A 22,448-nucleotide genomic window follows, 5' to 3' on the forward strand; every position below is an offset into this window, starting at 1 on the left:
TCTCAGTTTCCAAGTGACTTTAGATGGTGTTGCAGTTGTTATTGTTGCTGCCAAACTTTTCTGCATGGGCTTTGCCAACTACATCAAGCAAATAAAACATGTCAATAAAACAATGGTCAATTATGCAGCATCTATGCCACTGACAGGAGTGGACTGAAGCTTTGTCTTAATGCTATGTATTTTAGATGGAAATGGTTAGTGATAATGGTTGTGGTGATAGTTGTGGAGATGCAAAATATGGTTGAAATTGAGGAGAAAATACAGAAAGTGTTCATGGTTCATTATTCCCCTACTATTCCTTCCTCCTTATAATATCTAGTTTATTTACACATGGATATAAATAATTTCTACTAATCATATCAATAGTTATGTGGATATGTCTATCATTTTTTAATCTTTCAGTCGCACTTTCCACTCAATTCTACAAGATGGTTGGGACTATGTATTGAGATTCTTGTTGCTATGATAAAATGTCCTAAGGTAACAAATTTCATTCCGCAACTATTAGATTCTATCTACCCTAGCAAGAAACTATGATGAGTACTTGATGTTAGGTTATTGTGTCTGGCTGTAGAAAAATAGGTGCATCAACAGTTTGTAGGTAAATGTTTGAATTTTTTCAATCCTTCCAACCAAAACAAATGTTTAGAAAAAATGTGATCCATTGCTACTGGTGGCAGTTATATGTAGTTGTTATCATTATAAATGGAAGAGCCATTAGCAATGCTGGACAGATTGCTAGGTGGCATTTTGTTGGTTTTTTTATGTTCTGTGTTCAAATTCTGCTGAAGTCGACTTTGCTTTTCATTCTTTCAGGGTCAATAAAATATGTACCATTTGTTGATGTAATTGTTGCTCTTGGGTCACACCCACACCCCATAAATTTTTGCTGGCCTTGTGCCTAAGTTAGAAAGAATTATTAATGGTGGTATATTCAGTGATTTTAGCTCTAATGCTTGGGTGTTGATGTATTTTAGAAGTGGTGGTGGCAGTAGAGGTTGGGATTGTGATGATGATTATGTTAAGGATGAGTATTACACTGATTCTAATTGTGGTTGTAAGGATGATGGAGGTAGCTGAAGCAGAGAGGGGAAAACAGAAAATGTTTAAGTTTCACTAATCTTTCCCTCTCCTACACACTTTTACTCATTTACACTTGGAAAATAAATACTTTTCTTTCAATTAATCATATCATCAATGATAGTATTGTTGGTGGTGTTGGTGTTGGTAGTGGTGTTGTATATATAATTAAATCGCTTCCAAATGGAACCAAATACAACTGAGGTGGTTGAGAGGTTAGGTATGTGATAGTGTTTGGATATGATTAGGAAAAAGAAGCTGCAAAACAGTTTTGTTGCCATAAATCTACCATCCAGATAAGGGAATGGTAGTTTGGACAGGGATTTATTTACTTTTTTATTTATTTATTTATTTTATTTCCTGCTAACTCTAAAAACCTTGGTGAAGGGAAACCAACAAAAATCTTATCTGATAAATAATACAGAGATATTTGATGTATATTATTTAGTTGAATCAATCTGAAATGACCAGAGGAGTAAGGTTTTTATTATTTATCTCTTTTTTAACATGTCAGACTGGTGTAATCAGAGATTTGATTTCAAAATGGAGAAGGTGGAACATTTTTTTCTTTTATTTTATGTGTGACATTTTTAACATCAAAACTACCTTTTTTGTTGTTGTTATTGTCGTGCACTTTTTTTCACTTTGGTCTTTCACTATCATTTGTAAGTAAACTAATGAGGGTGGCTTACGTTGCTGTGAAACAAAAGTGTGTGAGAGTAAGTTTTACCCCCACCTTATGTCTCTTGCATATTCACATAACTTAGCTATCAGGTAACACAAAATTAAAATTTACAGTTCATCTACTGCAGGATCAACTTTGCTGCCATTTAATTATTTAGTCAGCATCTTAACTGATGTCTTAATGCAGGCATAAAAACTGAATTTTATGAGGAAAGGAAGAGAATATGTGATATCTATGCCTTTCTGAAAGAGATGACAAACAATAAATAAAAGGCATGGCTACAAGCAGAAATTGAAAGTGAGCCTCAGACTTGTCTTGTTTAACATCTGTATCACCAGCGTATGAAAGTCTGTACCATTACAATTTACTGATTTCTTTTCATGAGCAGCAAGTTTCTGACTAAACTGAATTGAAACTGAAATGGTGTATTATCATCTTTTCAGCATATGTATATATATCATCATCATCATCATCATCATCGTTTAACGTCCTCTTTCCATGCTAGCATGGGTTGGACGATTTGACTGAGGACTGGTGAAACCGGATGGCAACACCAGGCTCCAGTCCAATTTGGCAGAGTTTCTACAGCTGGATGCCCTTCCTAACGCCAACCACTCAGAGAGTGTATATATATATATATATATATATATATATATATATGTATATATATATGTATATATATGTATATATATATGTATATATATATATATATTCCACCTCATCATTATCATTTAATGTCCACTTTTCCATTCTTGCATAGATGAGATGGAATAAGTAGAGAAAGATTATCTAAGGCTTGATACCCTTCTCTTGCAAACTGTTTCCAATCGAGTTAATAATTCCCATGAGCAGACATGTTTTCCACACAAAACTGGAAATGAAGAACATTGCTTGTATAATGGTAATACTTGCTTAGAACCATATTGTGATGTCAAGATAAGGGTACACACAGACACACATGCTTGCATGCGCGCACATACAAATACAACTGGCTTCATTCAGCTTCCATCTACCAAATCCACCCCAAGGCTTTAGTTGACCTAGGGCTATAGTAAAAGATACTTACCCAAGGTGCTTTGCAGTGGGACTGAATTTGAAACCATGTGGTTGAGAAGCTGTAAGAAACTTTCACGGAATATCTATTAAAGCTTTTCTTATATTTGTGGCTATCTGGGGAATGTTTATCTATCAAGCCTAAGAATTTTCTATCTATGTTTTCTTTATATTCAAGTTATAATCTTTCTAGGTCTATTTCTAAGCTTCATTATCATAAACAGCCCATTCACCAGCATAATTAAATGCTCTCTTCATTACTTGAATAGTCTGTCAATGAATGATGAACCCTATTAATTTTAGTGAATGAATAGAAAAATGGTACTTGTAGAGTGTAAGTGAAACAGCTCACAGTGGAAAATTATGTTAAATCACTGATGCAATTCACCAAAATTACATCTGCGACAGTGTTTGACACCTAATTTTGATATCAAGCTTTGTTTATCTTTTTGCTTAGTTCTTTTTAAAGTTTAGAATTAGAAACGACTGTTTTTCTTTCGTATATATATATATATATATATATATATATATATATATATATATATATATACATATATATATATATATAACTCTAAAATAGAAATAGAGCGGTTATATTTTTATACGGTAGAGCAGTATTTTACGGGTTATGGCATCTGGTAAGACTGTTACCAACAATCTCACACTAGCTATATTGATGACTCTACAGGCATACTGGTTGGCATACTTGCCTCTTTTTTACTGGTGGTATAGATATATAGTCCTGGTAGGTTGGTGACAGTATAACAAACTGGAGCAAAAGGGTAGTAAAAAGTTATAAAACTTTCAGTAAGGAAAGAAATGCTGCTTCCTTTGGAGTGAAGTCAGCTGTGTGTACATACTCGTCATTCTCTAGGTCAAAAACAGGGATGACTGTCTTGTAAAATGAATTTTCTTTCATGAGGACTGCAATAAAATATTTCGCTTTTTGAGTTTAGGAAAGCATCTGAATTGTGTGAATTTTGTAGAAAGGTTCTTCTCTCAGCCAAGCAAAGCTTGCAATGTCTACTTCTATTCAGATATGGGTCAAACTGTTCAAGCAGTTTCCAATGGATTCTATACAACATTCCTTCTTCTTTTAATCTTTTCATATAACTAGCTATCATTGTAACATTGCACACCCTTTAGATTCTAAAAAAAGGATTTGTGATTATTTAGCTTGGCCTTAAAGGGGTCCCTCTGATGCTCCAACATATTTCTGTATATGTTCTCCACTACTGTTGTTGTTTGATAACACTACAACACCACCTCTGTTTTATAAGTCTTAGACTTAGCAATAATAACAACCAGTTGTTAGAGCTCAATGTCCTTATGTTTTAGAGTAAAGTGTCAGGTGAACTCAGAGTGTAATGTCAATTAATAAATGATGAAAGGATAACAGAACAAGAATAGCATAATCATTTTCATTAGCTTAAAGCTATTGTGGATTGGGAGAATTGTTAGAATATTAGGAAAATTGCTTTGTGGTATTTCTTTTAGCCCTTTATGTTCAAAGTTCAAATCCCATCAAGGTCAGTTTTGCCATTCATCTTTTTGGGGAGTTAATAAAATAAAATATTAGTCATGTACTAGGGTTGATAGTACCAATTAACTCCTCCCCCTCAAAGTTATTAGCCTTGTACCTAAACCCAAAATTCTTCTTCTTCTTCTTCTCCTCCTCCTCCTCCTCCTCCTCCTCCTTCTTCTTCTTACTATTATTGAGTGAGAGAGCAATGCATGCTACCAAAATGACACTGGGATATTATTATCATCATTATCATCGTCATTATTATTATAGTTGTGTTCCAATAATGTCTCCCCTCCATCTCACTTGTGGCAAATATGGAAATGATTATTATTACTATTGTGGGCAGAAACGATAGCAGTATGAATGAAAGGCTTGATGATATTTTGTTATATCTTTCCTTTTACATTCTCTGTTCAAACCCTTGTTCACGGGGAAGATATCTACTTTTATCCTTCCAGAGTCAATAAATTAAGTACCACTCAAGTACTAGACTCGATATTCTTTCCATAAAATGTGTGGACTTGTGCCTATGTTAGAAATTATTATTAATAGTATTGTCATTTCAGCAAAGGCTGAATGTTTAAATGCTTATACCACATTGCTGACAATATCATCTGTTAATTTCCCCCAGGCATGCCTTTATTTAAATGTAGTTAGGCCTTGTAGGTTAAAATCAGTTGTTTTTTAAGATTACCTAAAGTTGAAAGTGTTAAATATTGTACTCAGTAGGAATCTTTTGAGTAATTGAAAACAAAAAATAACAGACACAAGCACAAAGATATACACAAAAGAAAAAAAAAGAACACAAAGAAATTAAGAAAACAATTATTGTGTTTTCTTCCTTAATGCTTCATTCCATGGTCAACAGGAGACAATTAATTGCTGTTACATCAGACATAAACATTTTCACAAATTCCATTCACAAATTTTGCCTCCAGCTAGTTTAGCATCATGTTGCTTTATCCAGTTTGGTGGTTGTATATTTTGGGGATGGTGGCTGGTAATATATGGTAGTGGTAGTGGTAGTGGTTGTCATCATGGTTATGGTGGTGGTGAAATTACTGGATTCTAATGGTGGCTGTGACACAGGAGGAAGAAGTTGGGAGCTGTAGAATTTTTTACTGTGGCAGTTCAAAAATTTTTTTTTGCAAATAGTGATGGGAGCAACACTGATAACACATGAAAGCCAATATGTGGTTGCTCAACCTGTTAGAAATAGCAGCCAAATATCCTTCAAACCTTACACAAGAACACATAGAAGAATATGGCTTTATTACATAGGCTAAACTAAGACAGATGGTCATAGTTGGAAGACCTTTGATCATGAGTCTCCTCAATCAGGGCTGGCCTAGAGCTAAATAATGATGAAAATAATAAGCAATGATATTCACAGTTAATAATTTCTGTTCTGTGTATATATCATAGTGACATAGTATATATCATGTTATATAAATTCTAAGTGCAATGCAATATAAATTAGTTGCCAAAATTCCGTTTCCAGCTGTAGTTGAGTTTTTGTGTTTGCAAACATTTTTACAAAGCATGACAAATTTATATTGGGCATTTCTATTGTTGATTGAATGGAATCTATTTTAACAAATTGCACTTAACTTATGTTATTGATATTAAAAGGGGCTGAAAAGTAAAGAAATCCCTGGCAGGAATTGAACATAATCTTTGAGAGATGAATCTATAGCTTTTATCTTTTAACTTTTACTTGTTTCAGTCAATGGACTGCATCCATGCTGGGGTAATGCCTTGAATGGTTTAGCCAAACAATTCAAGTTTATTTTTAAGTACACACACACATACACACAAAACAAAGGCTTCCACACAGTTTCCATCTGCTAAATTCATTCATAAAGCATTAGTTGGGTAAAGTGCCATGTAGTGGGACTGAACCTGAAGCCATGTGGTTGCAAATGTTATTTTAACTAATGAGAAGGGATTGGGAGGTATTTTAGATTGAATCAATACACACACACATGTGTGTGTGTATGAGCCATACTTTCCCAATCCAGCTGCTGTATTTGCCTTATCTCTATAGCTTTTAACTTTGCTGTCTGATCTCCAGTTTGTGACAAAGCTCTTAATTTATTCCCTACGTCTTGTACATCATTGTTTACTGTATCTTTTACAATCCAGTTTGTTGGCTTTTCCATCCACTTATTGTCATCACTTGTCTTCAAGACATTATCCTGCCCAGCTCCATTTCCATAGTTTTATGTATTTGATAATGTTATTTACTTTCATTTGTTTTGGGATCCATTTTGCTTTAAGGCTTTCCGTGTTCAATTTGTAAGCATGTTGATCTGTTATCAGTTTGCCCATGAAGTCTTTTGTCAGATTCTATGTCTCGGCACCACCAGAAACTGTTTCAATGATACATTGATAGCAAAATCATCTTTTAAGGTTTGGAGGCTGTTTGTTATATATATATATATATATATATTGTTATACTAAATCACACTGGTCTGATTGCAATCGAATGAAAGAAAGTACTTAATACAAGGTGAAATAGAATAATATTTATTTAAACCAGAGTCTGTATGAATTCTTACTTGGAGTTTTATGTTGCTATGTAAAACTAAAATTCTGAGTACAAACTCAAACAATAAATTTTCTCTCTCACTCATTGCCTCTCTTCCTCTTTTCCTGTGCGCACACACACACAAACACACACACATGCACCACACACACTCAGATATGTCTGTTTGTGTTTATGAGATCCTATGATTATATATTTTTATCCATAAATATATATAATGAATGAGCAATAAATTTTTTTGTTATTCTTTCCATAGTGTTTTTTCACTATTTCTTTTTGGTTTGTAACTGCATATTCATATATCACATACATGCATTTAAACAATATTTCTTAACCTAAATGAATTAGTGACTATCTACTTTCAAATGTGTCCAGTGTATAATCTACATTGTTCTAGGTTTTATTTTTCCTCCTTTATTTTCCCATCTCTTTCAATGCCTTACTCCCCAACCAGTAATTTTCTCTCTAATTTCTGTCTTTTACTCATTCATACCTCAATGAAAGATCTAATCATTATTTGGTGCACGCGCACACACACACACACACACACACACACACACAAACACACTCGCGTGCACACACACACACACACAAACACACTCGATTGCACACACACATACACACACACCAGAAATACTAACACACTCACACTTGCACTCGCACTTATGTTTCTTCAGTATATCCCTTTCTACTTTAGGCACAGGGCCTGAAATTTTAGGGGAGGGGGCCAGTTGATTAGATCGACCCCAGTACGCAAGTGGTACTTAATTTATCGATCCCAAAAGGATGAAAGGCAAAGTCGACCTCGGCGGAATTTGAACTTAGAACGTAAAGACAGATGAAATATTGCTAAGCATTTCACCCTGCGTGCTAACATTTCTGCCAGCTCACCGCTTTCAGTATATTACAGATAAAAGTCATCTGTTCATGTAACTTATTTATACACACAGACATTTATGTCTGCTTGATTATTCACATACAAATATACATTTGTTCACTCACTCTCTAATATGCACACATGTGCTCATTGGTTTACACTGAGTATTGACCCCTTTTCAGCCTATTGCCTATAGAACTTCACTGATGGTTGTTGAGTCTTGTCTTCTGTTAATTATTTCTTTTATCTTTGTTGGATTTACTTTAAGATCTCCCTATTGCAGGCTTTACTTCATCATTCAGAATCTCTGCTCTAATTCTCTTTTGAATTATGTGTTATTTAGTGAATCCCTTTTCTAATTCTCTCTCAGAGTACATGTGTGATATAGTCTACTTATGTGGACATGTGTATGTATGTGTGCATGTGAGTGTGTGTGTATGTGTGTGCACACATGTATTTGTATAAATGTGGTCAAAGAGGATGATCTAGAACAAAGCAACTATGAGAGGCAACAAAATAAATAAAGACTTGAGCTACAGAAAGATTTATAGTACAAATAATTAAGAAAATTAGAAAATAATTAAGAACAAATTCAACAGTGAATACTGAAATTCCCATGTTTAACTGGTCTTAGACTTGTCTACTGTTACCAAAAGAACTACAATAAACAAGTGGGAGCAAAGAATCAAGTGATGATAGATACCTACCTGCTCACTAAAATCTTCTCTGAAGTCACAGCTTACTTCAAGCTTAATAGCATCTCTGTACTTTGTTTTCTTGGTGACCTAAACACCAGCAGGTGTGGTACCCTGTCAATGCTTTCTGAAGGTCAATTAAAGCTCACTATACTGGCTTACTTGTCACTAACAACTTTTCCAGTATTTATTTCATTTGGAAGAGAGCAGAACAGGTGTATTTATGTATCCATATGTAATTATATATATTTAAATATATAATTTTCCAGAGGATGTTGCAACCAAAGTCTTATTTAAATATATATGTATGTATGTATGTATGTAGGTATGTAAGTATATAATATATATATTTATATGTACACAAACACACACACACCCACCCACACACACATAAATAGGTACTGGAGTGGTTGTGTGGTAAGAAACTTGCTTCCCAACCACATGTTTCCGGGTTCAGTCCCACTGTGTGGCACCTTGGGCAAGTGTCTTCTAATATCGCCTCGAGCTGACCTAAGCCTTGTGAGTGGATTTGGTAGATAGAAACTGGAAGCTATCACCGACTCCTTCACCTGCACTTCTACCAATATCATCTACTGCATCTCCTGCTCTCTCTCTGCCCTTCTCTATACATCAGGCAAATGGGATGTCACTTGGCTGACCGATTCGCAGAACTCCTCCGAGATATTCAACTTGGCAATGACACCCTGGTCTTGTGCCATTTCTGCTCTACCGGTCACTCTTGCAACACCTGTCTGTGCTTGGATTGTCCTTCCACAGGGGTTATCTGGACTTCTGTTTGTGCTGTGAGCAGGGATTAATCTTCTCTCTTCACTCCTATTCTCCTTCTCTCTTCTCTTTGCTCCAACTCACCTTCTCCCTCCCCCCTCATCGTCTCCTGTGTGACCTTTCTGTCTGGCATTCGCCATGATAGATCGCTAGCCACTACACTTTCTTTATTTTCTCTCCTTGTTTCTTTCTGTGTTCCTTTCTGTGGAAGAGCGTAGGCTCGAAACGTTAAAGGCTTCTTCACTTCTCAAGCGTTAAACTAATACATCTGTTTGTTGTCTATACCACCTGTCTTCACCTTGTTTTCTTGTGAATTCTCCCAATATATACATATATATATATATATATGTTTGTGTGCCTGTGTTTGTCCCCAACCATGGCTTAACAACCGATATTGGTGTGCTTACAACCCATAACTTAGCAGTTCAGCCAAAGAGATGAATAGAATAAGCACTAGGCTTACGAAGAATCAACTTGTTTGACTAAAGGCAGTGTTCCCACATGGCTGCAGTCAACTGATTGAAACAAATAAAGGAATACAAGAATATATATATATATATACATATATATGTGTGTGTCTCTACATGTGTGTAAATGTGTGTGCTTGTGCTAGTGTCCACTTGTTTTGACATTGGTTGATAATTGTTTGCAAGTGTCACAGTCATACAGGTGATATCTTTCAATTCCAATCTTCTGAGAAAACATGTCTAACTATGGGGAAATGTTACCTTATCTAGAAACAGGGGAGGGTTGGCAACAGGAAGGGTATCCAACCAACAAAATTTTGTTTCAATGAATTCCATCTGATTCATGTAAGCATGACAGAGTGGACATTAAAATGATGATGAGGCATACACATATTGTACATGTACACATAAACGAATTAAATCATGCATATATTGAGAGAGAGTGAGAGAGAGAGAATGAGGGAGAGAGAGAGTTGAGGATTTGAATGGAAATACCCTCAAGTACTCTTCATTCCCTGCTCTGCACCCCCCTCCCCCTGTGGGGTCGCTTATTGGTTTGACCAAATCATGGTCCTACAGTTTTGTTGATTCTTTTGTTCTGAAACATCTGCCATGGTTAGGGAATAAAGAAAGAGATAAGTAGTAGTTATCCTTTATCATAGGAACAAGCTGAAAGATAAACCTGAACTCAGCTGGTAGTACTTAGTTGATTCTGCTATTTATTTCTTGTTTGTTTGTTTTAACTTTGTATTATCAAAAGCTTCTAGTATTTTCATCAAAGAGGAGATTTGTTATTAACATGATGATGATCATCATCATCATCACTATCATTATCATCTTCATTGTCATCACTGTTGTCATCATCATCGTCATCATCATCATCTACGTCATCATCTACATCATCATCATCATGGATTGTATAATGGTTCTTAATGTTTAAATCAAATTTTCTTGTTTCAATAGCGATCCCTAATGATATATTTTTACAATTGTTTTTCTTGTTTTGTTGCTATTATTATTATTACTATTATCATTATTATTACATAATTAATTAATTAAATAATTAATTGATTAATTAATTAATTATAAGTTGCGGTATGTAATGAGTGATACCATATACATACATACTTACAGACTTACACAATCATACAGATACAAATATATATACTTCTCCCGTCGTCATCAACATCATCATATATATACACATATATAAAACACACGAAGATAGTGAAACGATGAACTCATATATAAATTATATATAGCACTCATGTATATATTGTTTCTGTCTACTAGATCCACCCACAAGATTTGGTTGACCCGAGCTATAATAGAAGACACCTACCCATGGTGCTATGCAGTGGAGTTGAACCCAAACTACTTGGTTGGGAAGTGAAACTCTTAACCGCATAACAATATATATATAGTGAGAATTTACAAAGAAACAAAAGACAAGGACAGGTGTGTAAACAACAAACAGATGTGTTAGTTTAACGCTTGGGAAGTGAGAAAGTCTTTTACTTTCCGAGCCTACGTTCTTTGACAGAAATAAGCAGACTATCAGATATTGTTATACAATGCTGGTTACAATGTGGTTCCATCATTTTAGCTTTTAAAGGATGCCATCCCACTGGCTAGCTGAGCAGGTCAACATTCCCCATGATCAGAAGGCTATTCTATTGCAGGGTCACCCATTTACAACTGAGTGGACTGGACCAACATGAAATAAAGTGTTTTGCTCAAGACTTCAACTTACAGCTGGTCTGGGAGTCAAAACCATAATCTCATGATTGTGAGTGCAACTTGCCTAACCACTAGATCATGCACCTTCACATATACATACATACGTGTGTGTGTGTGTGTAGATATATATATATATATATATATAAGGCAAATAAGAAAATGGAGAGGATAAACAATCAACAAACATCAGCCTGTAAACAGTCAGTTATATCTATTTATTAATTGATTGCAATTAAATGAATAAGTGAAACCAATAAACGAATGAAATAAGCAAATAAATAAGTAAATAAATAGATAAATAAAAATAAACGAATAAGAATAAATGAGTTTGGTCTCTCTGATGAAGCCTTGTGGTTCAACCATTGTCCAACCCCTGTCCAATGTTTGTTCAACCTTTGTATAATCCCTGTATATCACTGGCATGATGTGGAAAACTTGGCAGATTGGGCAACCCATGGTAGAAACAGCTGTAAGAGTTTAGGATTTGTACACTCGTTTATTCTTATTCGTTTATTTTTATTTATCTATATATTTATTTATTTATTTGATTATTTCATTTGTTTATTTGGATCACTTATACATATGATTGTTATCAATTAATAAATAGATATAAATGAATGTTTACAGGCTGATGTTTGTCGATTGTTTATCCTCTCCATTTTCTTATTTGCCTTATAAATCGTGGGTAAATTTCTGTTTTACCCCCACCCATACCTAGCATTCAATTGCGATATTGCCCTGCAATAGTAAGTACTTGGATGTAAATATGTAGGTATACATCCAGTAGTATATTGGATATTTACTATCCCTCAGATGGTTGCTTAACCTCTAACTCATACAGACATTTTTATATATATATATATATATATATATATATATATATATATATATATATATATATATATATATATATATATATATATATATACATATTCATATATACACACACACGTGTATTTATACATATTCACACATACATACAAACATATATATGTGTGTGTACGTGTAAATGAAATAATATCTATATATCTATAGTTATATATATATATATATATATATATATATATATGTGTGTGTCTGTGTGTGTGTGTGTATGTAGGTATGTATACATATATATCTTTCACTGCATGGCACTTTGTTATCTTTCTGTATACCAGATTATTTTCGCCATACTGTCAATTCCCTCAAAATGAGACAACAATTACATCATCTACAGCAATGGGGAGTATTTCTTCGATACTTGGAAGCAACTCAATTGATGACTGTTTTTATCTTACAAATTACTGACTTACTGCTGATGCATGCATGTTAACCTTTATCAACATGGTTATTATGTAATGGAACGATGATATCCTTATGCTGCAAATAGCTGCCATTTTGAAATATATTTTGCTCAGTCTATGTTTTTCTTGTTAGCAACATGCTAGTGGCTGAATGAAACAAATATTTTACAATATGCAATATCAACTAAATTTGATGATAATGATGGTGCGAATAATATTGTTTTTGTTAAGCATTAGTAATAGAGTTTAGTTTATTGTATGCTACAAACAAAACTTTACACCATCAATTTCTCTCAGTCTTGTGCTTTCCCCCACTCAGCATCTCAATCTCGAAGTCATATGTTGATTATCAAATTGGATAAATCTCTCTGTCTCTTTCTGTCCATCTGTGTCACCTTATATTCTTTCCTCTTCACTGTCTCTCACACTCGGACATTTCTTGTCTTTGAATCTCTTTTTCTGCCCACCAGTATGGCTGTATGTCTATCTGTATGTGTTTATGCACACACACACACACACACACACACACACACACACACACACGCGCACACGCACACATGCACACATACATACACACACTTTCTCTTTCTCTCTCTCTCTCTCTCATACACACACACACACACACACATCTGTCAGCTTAACTGTGTCTGTTCCTCAAGCCAGCCAGCCAGACAAACCAGCCTTCTACTTGTTTCTATTTCCCTCTCTCTTGCCAGAACCATTCTATCATAACCATAAATTTTTTGCCTGTAATTTTAATTGTTCTTATGGTTATTGCATCTTTAGGTCCTAGGCAACACAAACACAAATGTGGAACAAACAATTAATATTGAGAGATAATATAGATAAATAGCTGCCTATGGATATACATAGATAACACACACACAACGCGTGTGTGTGTGTGTGTGTTTATTAAGTTCATAATAATTTCTTGCTCCCTTCCTTGTCATTTATTTAAACTCATACTACTCACTATACCTGACAAGCACTTATGTCTGAAGCATATACATAAGGTTATTAGTTTCAAATTTTGGCACACGACCAGCAGTTTTGGGGGTAGGGAGTAAGTTGATTACATCGACCCCAGCACTCAACTGGTACTTATTTTATTGACTCCCCAAAAAAAAGAAAGTAAAATATACGTGTGTGTGTGTGTGTTTGTGTGTATCCTTTTTTTGGGATCATGTAATTATTGTAAATCATGGTCATACAACCAATGTTATTCATTCCTAGTCTCCTATGTCTGGCTCTGGGGAAATTTCAATTTCCTTGGAAACATGTGAAGGTTTATGAATGGAAGAGCATCTGGGTGTAAAAAATCTACTCCAACAAATTCTGTCTGATCCATGCGAGCATACAAAACTAAATATTAAATGATGATGATGATGATATGTCCATATACACTCACACATGCATATGCACACACACACACATATATCTAATAAATATAAATTTATGTAATACATATATACAGGGTGTGATGGGTAAATTGTCATCATTTTATATTTTTAATTTCGTGCATTGTTTGTTTTTGATTTTGTCATCTACACATTTGGGCACCGGCTGTGAGAAAAACAGCACCATGATGCAATTCGCTCTGCCAGAAATTTGGAAACAACATGCTGTACTGCTTGGTATTTGTGCTGGAAGCTCCAATATGAACATTTCAGAGTGTTTGGGTGTCAGTCTGAGGACATGTACCAAGAGTGATAAAAATCAAACATCCACTTGGGGTGATCACTAGTGATGGCGATGTTATGCCTCCATTCATCTTCCCATACAGCCTCAGACTTAACATGGAGGCCTACATCAAGTGCTTGGAGGAGCTTCATGGGTCAAGAGGGTGGCTGCTGGAAAACCTTATGTCTGGCAGCAGGACTCTGCACTATGCCACATAAGGAGGAGAACCCAGACGTGGCTGTCACAATTTCTGTGACCACATCACCTCTAACATCCCAGACTGCAACCCCCTTGATTGTTATGTGTGGGACACAGTGAGTGAGAGACAAACAAAACTCTTTGTAACACCAAAGATGAACTGAAGACAAGGATTATGGCCCAGCTTAAACAAGGAGACCATCCAGAAGGGTTGCAGGAGATTCTGAAGTTGCCTGGAGGCTGTACTTGAAGACAATAGCAATATAATTGAATAAATTTACTCTTTAGTATTTTAAGATATTTTAATGTAATCTTGGTTAATATATCTGTTAAAATGAGATGTCAGTGTTATTTTCATTTTTGCGTAATTTAGATGACAATTTATTCACTGCACCCTGTATATATGTATATTTGTATGTATGTTGTGTGTATGTGTGCATGTGTGTGCACGCATGTAGTTGTAATAATGAAGTCAAACCAAATAGCAATATTCTGAAATCATTGTGCATATGTGTGTGTGTGTATATATATATATATATATATATATATATATATATATAAAATGTATATGTGTATGCCTTTATCCATGTATTCATATCTGTATGTATATGTACACATAGATATCCTTGCATTTAATGAAGATTGTTCATGTACTGCTCTGTCCTCTCTACCATTCACACTTTTCTTGTCTAATGTCATTCAAAGGTCAATTGGTCTTGTGGGGAGTTGGAATTATTACTTTCTGTGTGTCTGTCAGTCAGTCTGGCTTTCTGTTTTATCTGTCATTCTTTCATTCGCATCACTTTTCATTGAGTTATCAGTTTCACCTGACAAGCTTATGTTTTTCATCTTGCACTTCAATCTTTACAGTATGACCACACCACATTATAGTTTCAATTGAAGTTGGTTTGGTCTCTGACTAACATTTCTATTATCTGACTTAAACTTTCATTATAATTAACTCTTTCCTCCCTTCAGTCTCTATATCCCTGTATTTTCCTCTGCACTCATCTATCCGAAATAATCACTTGTCAGTGTTATTATATACACATGCACATGCGTGCAAGCACACACACACACACACACACACACACACACACACACACACACGCACACACACATCAGCATCCTTCTGAGCACGTTATATATGTGTAACACAAGTATATAGTGAATATGACATTTTGCCAGGGACATTACTTGAAACAGGCAGGTATCCTTTCCAGGGGAAGAGGTGTCTCTCATCCTATTAATGGCATTAAAACAACCAAAGTAGAGCAATGGTCCTTTGTAGCTATTACAAGCTAAACAACAATGATACAAGTGTGCTTGTATCAATGATACACACACACACATACACACATATCTATTCACACAAACACACGTATAGAAACACATTCACACACATACACTTACCTTCTTTATGAGTTGAAACTCAAGCTATGCACCATTTTTTAAAAGCCCTTCTCTTTCTCAATTTGTGCTTTACATATAAACACATTTAATATATATTCTTTCGTGAGAAAGGAATTCATCTCTACACCAACATACACTTCTTACTGGCATTGATATATGATTCGTATGTGTATCAGAATATATGCATGGAAGCAACTGGAAGCCACTCCAGTGTCCTTTTCCATTCAAAAGCTTATTGTTACTTTATCTACAGCATCAGTGGGATACATTTTTTTTTTAAATCAACAGCATTCAAAATATGCATCTGTATTTGTGTGCATTTCTGTGTGCAAGTGTGTGTCTGTGAGTCTTTATAAATAAATGAAAGAGATTAATCAGCAGAGCATTGATTGTAATATTAATTTCTTTCTTTTTTATTTCAGCCTACTGTATATATGCATGGAAGGTGTATAAATATTCCTGAAAGACTTCCTGAAAGTGATAGGCTTTATTACACATGTAAGTTCAAACTTTCACCTTGTGGTTGTCAAATATTGTTGAAGGAAAAAATAATTCCATGTAATATTCATTCCCTTATTCAATGTTGTTGTTGTATAATGTCAAAGAAATAATCCGAGTTGTAAAACTGAAAATAAATAGATAAGTTGATTATTGACTATGTTGTTTAGGTCTTTCTGGTTTTGACTTTGGTTTCAATTCTTGGGCTCAGGGCATATTCATCAGTTCCTTATTGTTCAACTTTATAATTCATCTCCATAAAATCTTGTCTTGTTCAGTAAAAGGAACTCAGTAATTATTTGTGTAGAATAAGAAATTTAGTAGGTAGTTGAGCACCAGACTATGTACTTTATAAAACTATTTATGGCCTTCTTTCTCCAGTTGTCCATAGATTTTGCTTTTTATCTCTTTAGTGCTACTGGAACAAATTGACTGATTATGTGATACATCCATCTCCCTCTCCAACATTTTTTGTATCACACATTTCTTCAGCGTGAAAAAAAAGTAAAAAACAGCCCACAAGCAAAAAAAACTCACAAGGCCCACCTAAACATGATTTATTGTGAAGTGCTAATATATTGCTAAGTGTTGATATGACTTGTTATGCATGTACATCTATGTTGTTAGAAGTGTCAGTGTTATTGATGTTGTGTTTTCTATTTTGATAATGTTTGATAATTTTTTACCATTACTTTTCTTTACTTTTTAAGTTTTTCTTTTTTAATTATTATTAGGGGTAGTGAGTGTTTCTAGTGTTGCATATGACATAAGGAACTGCATTTATTTTAATCTATACTGCAATGGGCCTCAAGAATTTCTCAGAGCTTAAAGTTTTTTTTTTCTGTAACCAGTTTTCTGGACCCATATCTACAAAAGTATCAAATAATGTTTTGTTAAAATTAGCTCTCTCTCTCTCTCTCTCTCTCTCTCTCTCTCTCTCTCTCTCTCTCTCTCTCTCTCTCTCTCTCTCCCCCTCTCCCCCCTCTCTCTCTTTCCCTCTCTCCCTCTCTCTCTCTCTCCCTCTCTCTCTCTCTCTCTCTCTCTCTCTCTCTCTCTCTCTCTCTCTCTCTCTCTCTCTTAATATATATTTAGATCCAGTTTATCATTAATGTATGCTGTTAATAATTTTATTTTTTGTGGAAAGTAAAGGCATTGAAAATGATCATAAGTAGAATGCTAGGGCAAGAGTATACACATATACTGGTTCTGGACTGTGAGCTATGGCTCAGGGACATCTTAACAGGCCCACAAACAATGCAATGCACTGGAGCCCCTGAACAACTGCCTTGTATGATCATGTCTTAAGTCAACAGTACTGCTCTAACTATGCTGAGATAGTGCCAACACAGTATCAATATGTAGCATTAACTATCTCATCTTTCAGTTAAATCCTGTCAAAGTTAATCTTTACTACAACCAACCTTACAGGGTTGATAATCTAAGCAGTAGTAATATACTGCACCAGTTCAGGCAATTTAAAAAGTACTAAAATCAATTAAAAATAGCAACAACAAAAATTAAATGCAAATTAGAATAGAGAAATTGGCATGGTGATGTAAAGTTGGGAAAAACAATGTATCTTATTTGATACTGAGAATTTACAAATAAAGAAGGTGATATAATTAATTCTGCTTCTCTTTCATCAAGTACCCCATGTGTATAGCAGAGGAACCCAATATTTTCTGGTACTATTATCTAACATTTTAGATTAACGATCAGGGATTTTTTTCATTTTCTTGTCTCAATAATTTATAAATTATCTAAACCTAATCTAATTTTTCTAGACTTTTATAATAGAATATATTGTTCCCCAGTTATCAAATGAAGTTAATGAAGCAACTTTTCTAATGCTACAAATTTGGGAGGAGGGACCACCACCACCACCACCACCACCACCATCGTTACTATTACCCGGTGAGGTAATCACTCTATAGTTGCAAGACCTACAATAAATAGCAGTGAAAACTTCTCCCAAATTTAGTCCTACCTTCTTAGAAAGGTAGGATACATCAGCTAATATAATACTAGATATACATATCAAGCTTGAAAGAAAGACATGAGGATCACGGTTGGAACTTCTTTGGTCATGTGTCTTATTGAAGAAGGTGGGGGTGATCAGAAAAACAATATTTAAAGGCATTTCCTCATTCTCAACCAATTTGGAGATTTCTTTTCTTTCTTTTCTTAATGTTTTCTGATTTATTCTATGCTTATTTTGTATAACACTTTTTTTTCTTATTGCACTGTGGGACATGAGATAAATACAGCTTTGGTTCTAGGAGATGGTAGATGTTGGGGTTGGGGTTGGGTTGAAAATCACTAATGTACATTTGTTCATAATAAAAAAAAAGTGGAAAACAGAGAAGAAAAGAAAAACATAGAGCTAAGTCACCTCTTGATTCAAGTATAAACTTGTGTAAACATTGCATGGATGATAAAAATTATTTACAAATAAAACTCACTGCTCTACCTCAACTGTAGTTTTGTTCTGAAATAGAGTTAAGTGTATTTATGAACATATTTCTTCTTAGTCATACACATTGCCGGCAGCTTTCACTTTGGGGAGCAGTGATCTCTCTCTCTCTTTCTCTTTCTCTCTCTTTCTCTTTCTCTTTCTCTCTCTCTTTCTCTTTCTTTTTCTCTTTCTCTCTCTCTCTCTCATATGTAGGCTGCAGTGAATATCTTTAAATCCATTCTGCTATTATTTGGCATTACATGCAACAAGATAGCTTCCTTTTCTTCTTCTAAAATATCTAGAAGGAGTGTATTAGAAGTCCCTTTCAATTCATATTTTACTCTTTCTAACATTCTTCTTATTGATAAAAGGATTTCATGAATATGTTTCTATGTTTGTGTGTGTAAATATATTCATATGTATATATGTATGTAAAATATGTATAGTATGGATGTAAATGTATAAACATATTTGTATATATGTGTATATATATATATATATATATATATATATATATATATATATTTATAGATGTATATGTAAAAATTTTGCTTGAGTAAATACATACATATATGTAAGTGTGCATTCATGTATATGTGTATGTGTATGTGTGTATGTGTGTATGTGTGTGTGTGTGAGTGTGTGTGTGTGCATGTGAAATTCTCAAAAGAGCAACTTGCCTGCCTGTAAAGTAGGCTATGAAAAACTCTGTACTTACCATTTATCTGTAATGCATTTTTATTTTTGTTCACCCTCACATCCATACAAGTATGATTTTTCTGCTTGAAAAATATATCTTTTACAAACATGGTTTATTTTTCAATTTACCAATCAAAACTTCTCACTAGGGGTTGTCCTATAGAATATTCAAGAGAAAAGTGTTTGAAGCACCTGTTCTCACATTTCAGTCATTCAGAAAAGTTTTTAAAAACCGAAATGGAATGCTTATAAAAGGTTTCATGTTGAAAAGATGCTAGTGCATATATATTTATATGTATATAGGAAATATATCTTTTCACCTCTCTTTAAAAGTAATTTAAACATTTTTACATTATAACTAGTTGCATGCAAAGTGAAGCGTTTCAACGGATTCTCTAGCTTTCTGAAAATTATCAGCTAGCTTATATATATATTATGCCTTTAACTGACACACACATACAAGTACACATGCAATGCATATGCACACACACACACACAATCACATTCTCAAATACATTCTTGTCCACACACATATATACATGCATACATGCATATATATATATATATATATATACACACACACACACACACATACACACATATATACATATATGAATAAATATATATCTGCATATTTGCACCTGAGCACTGTATACAATACTTTGAATATTATTACTTTTTACTTGCATATATATGCATACATAAGTGTGTATACACACACACACATACACACACACACACACACTCATATATAAATGCATGTTTACACACACACATGTATATACACACACACACCTACAAACATACTTATGATGATGAAGAGAATTTTTCTGTATTAGTTTGATTTGGTATATGTGTGTGTTGTGTTTTGTTGGCTAATTTAAAAATGCATCTAAACATTTAAGCTACTGAAAAATAATAAAAATAAGCAACCACAACAAAGCAGTGGAGAATGCAATGCTGTTGGTGATGATGGTAGGGAAGATGATTACAACAAAAGCATCAGCTATGTAGATATTGATGATGATGATGATGATGTTAACAATAATAATTTACCTGTAAAGGGATCAACTGAGTGTAAACTATTCGATAAGTTATATTTCATATTTCAATCCTAACCCACCCGCCACTTAGACTTATTCACTCCTATAAAATCTAAAACACATGTATCTATCAATGCACAAATCTTAGGATACACAGGCCTTTACACATGCATATGGATTCCTTAAACTGTGTGCATATTTGAAATACACAAACACACACACGCTCATACACAGTCATAAATTCCTATATTGGCAGATATATTAATAATATAATAAAATGCACATTCATACACACACACACACACACACACACACACATAAATGCACAAATACCTACAATTACATTCACAGCATGTACAAAACAAAACAAAAATCATTTACATGCATACAAATATAAACTCACAAGTTTAAATCTGCTATATTTATACAATGTTATAATTATACAATTCTTGGACATTGCACTCTCCAAGTTCATTGAGAAGATCACCCTACTGCTCTCCTTCAATAACACTGGGCAGGCAATCTTACTGGTTATATTAAATGAAATTAAATAATGATTAAAATGACAGAATGCAAAAATTTTAAATTATTCGTTAGTTACAGGCACACTAAGCAACAATGATTAAAATAAACTGTGTACATTTATATTTAACATGTTCATTTACACTCAAATTTGGGAAGACTTTCACTCAGAAAAGAAATTTTTCATATATGTATTACTCGTAATGTGCATGATTTGCCCTTATTTTCATGTCGCCTTTCTTTTTAACCACCATCACATTTCATTATATCATAGCTCTAATCATTAATTCATTCCATTTTTACCAAACTTTGCAAAATGCTTTGCATGGAAAAAGTATTTTCATGATATTTGTGAGTTATTTAAAATGCCAAGCTGGCAGAATTGTCAGTATGTTGGACAAAATGCTTCACAGCAATTTTTCTGGTACTTTACTTTCTGAGTTCAAAGTCCACCATAGTTGATTTTGCCTTTCATCCTTTCAAGGCCAGTAAAATAAGTACCAACCATGCACTGGGGGCAATGTAATCAAGTTGCCCCATCCTGCTAAGATTTCACATCTTTTGCTCATAGGAGGCAGGATTATATTTGTGAGCTATGCGCAACTAAAAAATCATTATTAAATACATATATAGGTGCAGGAGTAGCTGTGCAGTAAGTAGCTTGCTTACCAACCAAATAGCTCTGGGTTCAGTCCCACTGTGTGGCATCTTGGGCAAGTGTCTTCTACTATAGCCTTAGGCTGACCAAAGCCATGTGAGTGGATTTTATAGACGGAATCTGAAGGAAGCCTGTTGTGTGAGTGTGTGTGTGTGTGCCTGTCTTTGTCCACCCCTCGTCATCGCTTGACAACCAATGCTGGTGTGTTTATGTTCCCCGTAACTTAGCAGTTCAGCAAAAGAGACCGATAGAATAAGTACTCGGCTTACAAAAAATTAAGTCGTGGGGGTCGATTTGCTCGATTAAAGGCAGTGCTTCAGTATGGCCACAGTCAAATGACAAACAAATAAAAGGATATACATGCATGTATACATAAGCACATGCATGCATCCAAACACATGCCCACAACCACATGTGCATATGTATATTATGTGAATGTTTATATACATACTCATGCACACACGAATAGAGTGCATACATACACTTATACAGTCACTCACATCGATACACATTGGTAACCTGAAACTGATACCTCTCATTAAC

At 34.4% G+C, this 22,448-nt stretch overlaps 1 protein-coding gene across 6 annotated transcripts in view; it reads left to right on the forward strand.

The window, feature by feature from the left end:
- The window catches only part of LOC106881595 (uncharacterized), a 191,000-nt gene that overhangs the window by 60,171 nt on the left and 108,381 nt on the right, over positions 1-22,448 (forward strand). For all 6 annotated transcript variants that reach the window (XM_052967822.2, XM_089352191.1, XM_052967824.2 and 3 more), the window contains exon 2: positions 16,453-16,528. The gene's annotated coding sequence lies outside the window, so the exon portion shown is untranslated. The remainder of the gene's footprint in view (positions 1-16,452; positions 16,529-22,448) is intronic.

The sequence above is a fragment of the Octopus bimaculoides genome, chromosome 5 (genome assembly GCF_046866305.1).
Source record: "Octopus bimaculoides isolate indiv1 chromosome 5, ASM4686630v1, whole genome shotgun sequence".
Taxonomy (NCBI): domain Eukaryota; kingdom Metazoa; phylum Mollusca; class Cephalopoda; order Octopoda; family Octopodidae; genus Octopus; species Octopus bimaculoides.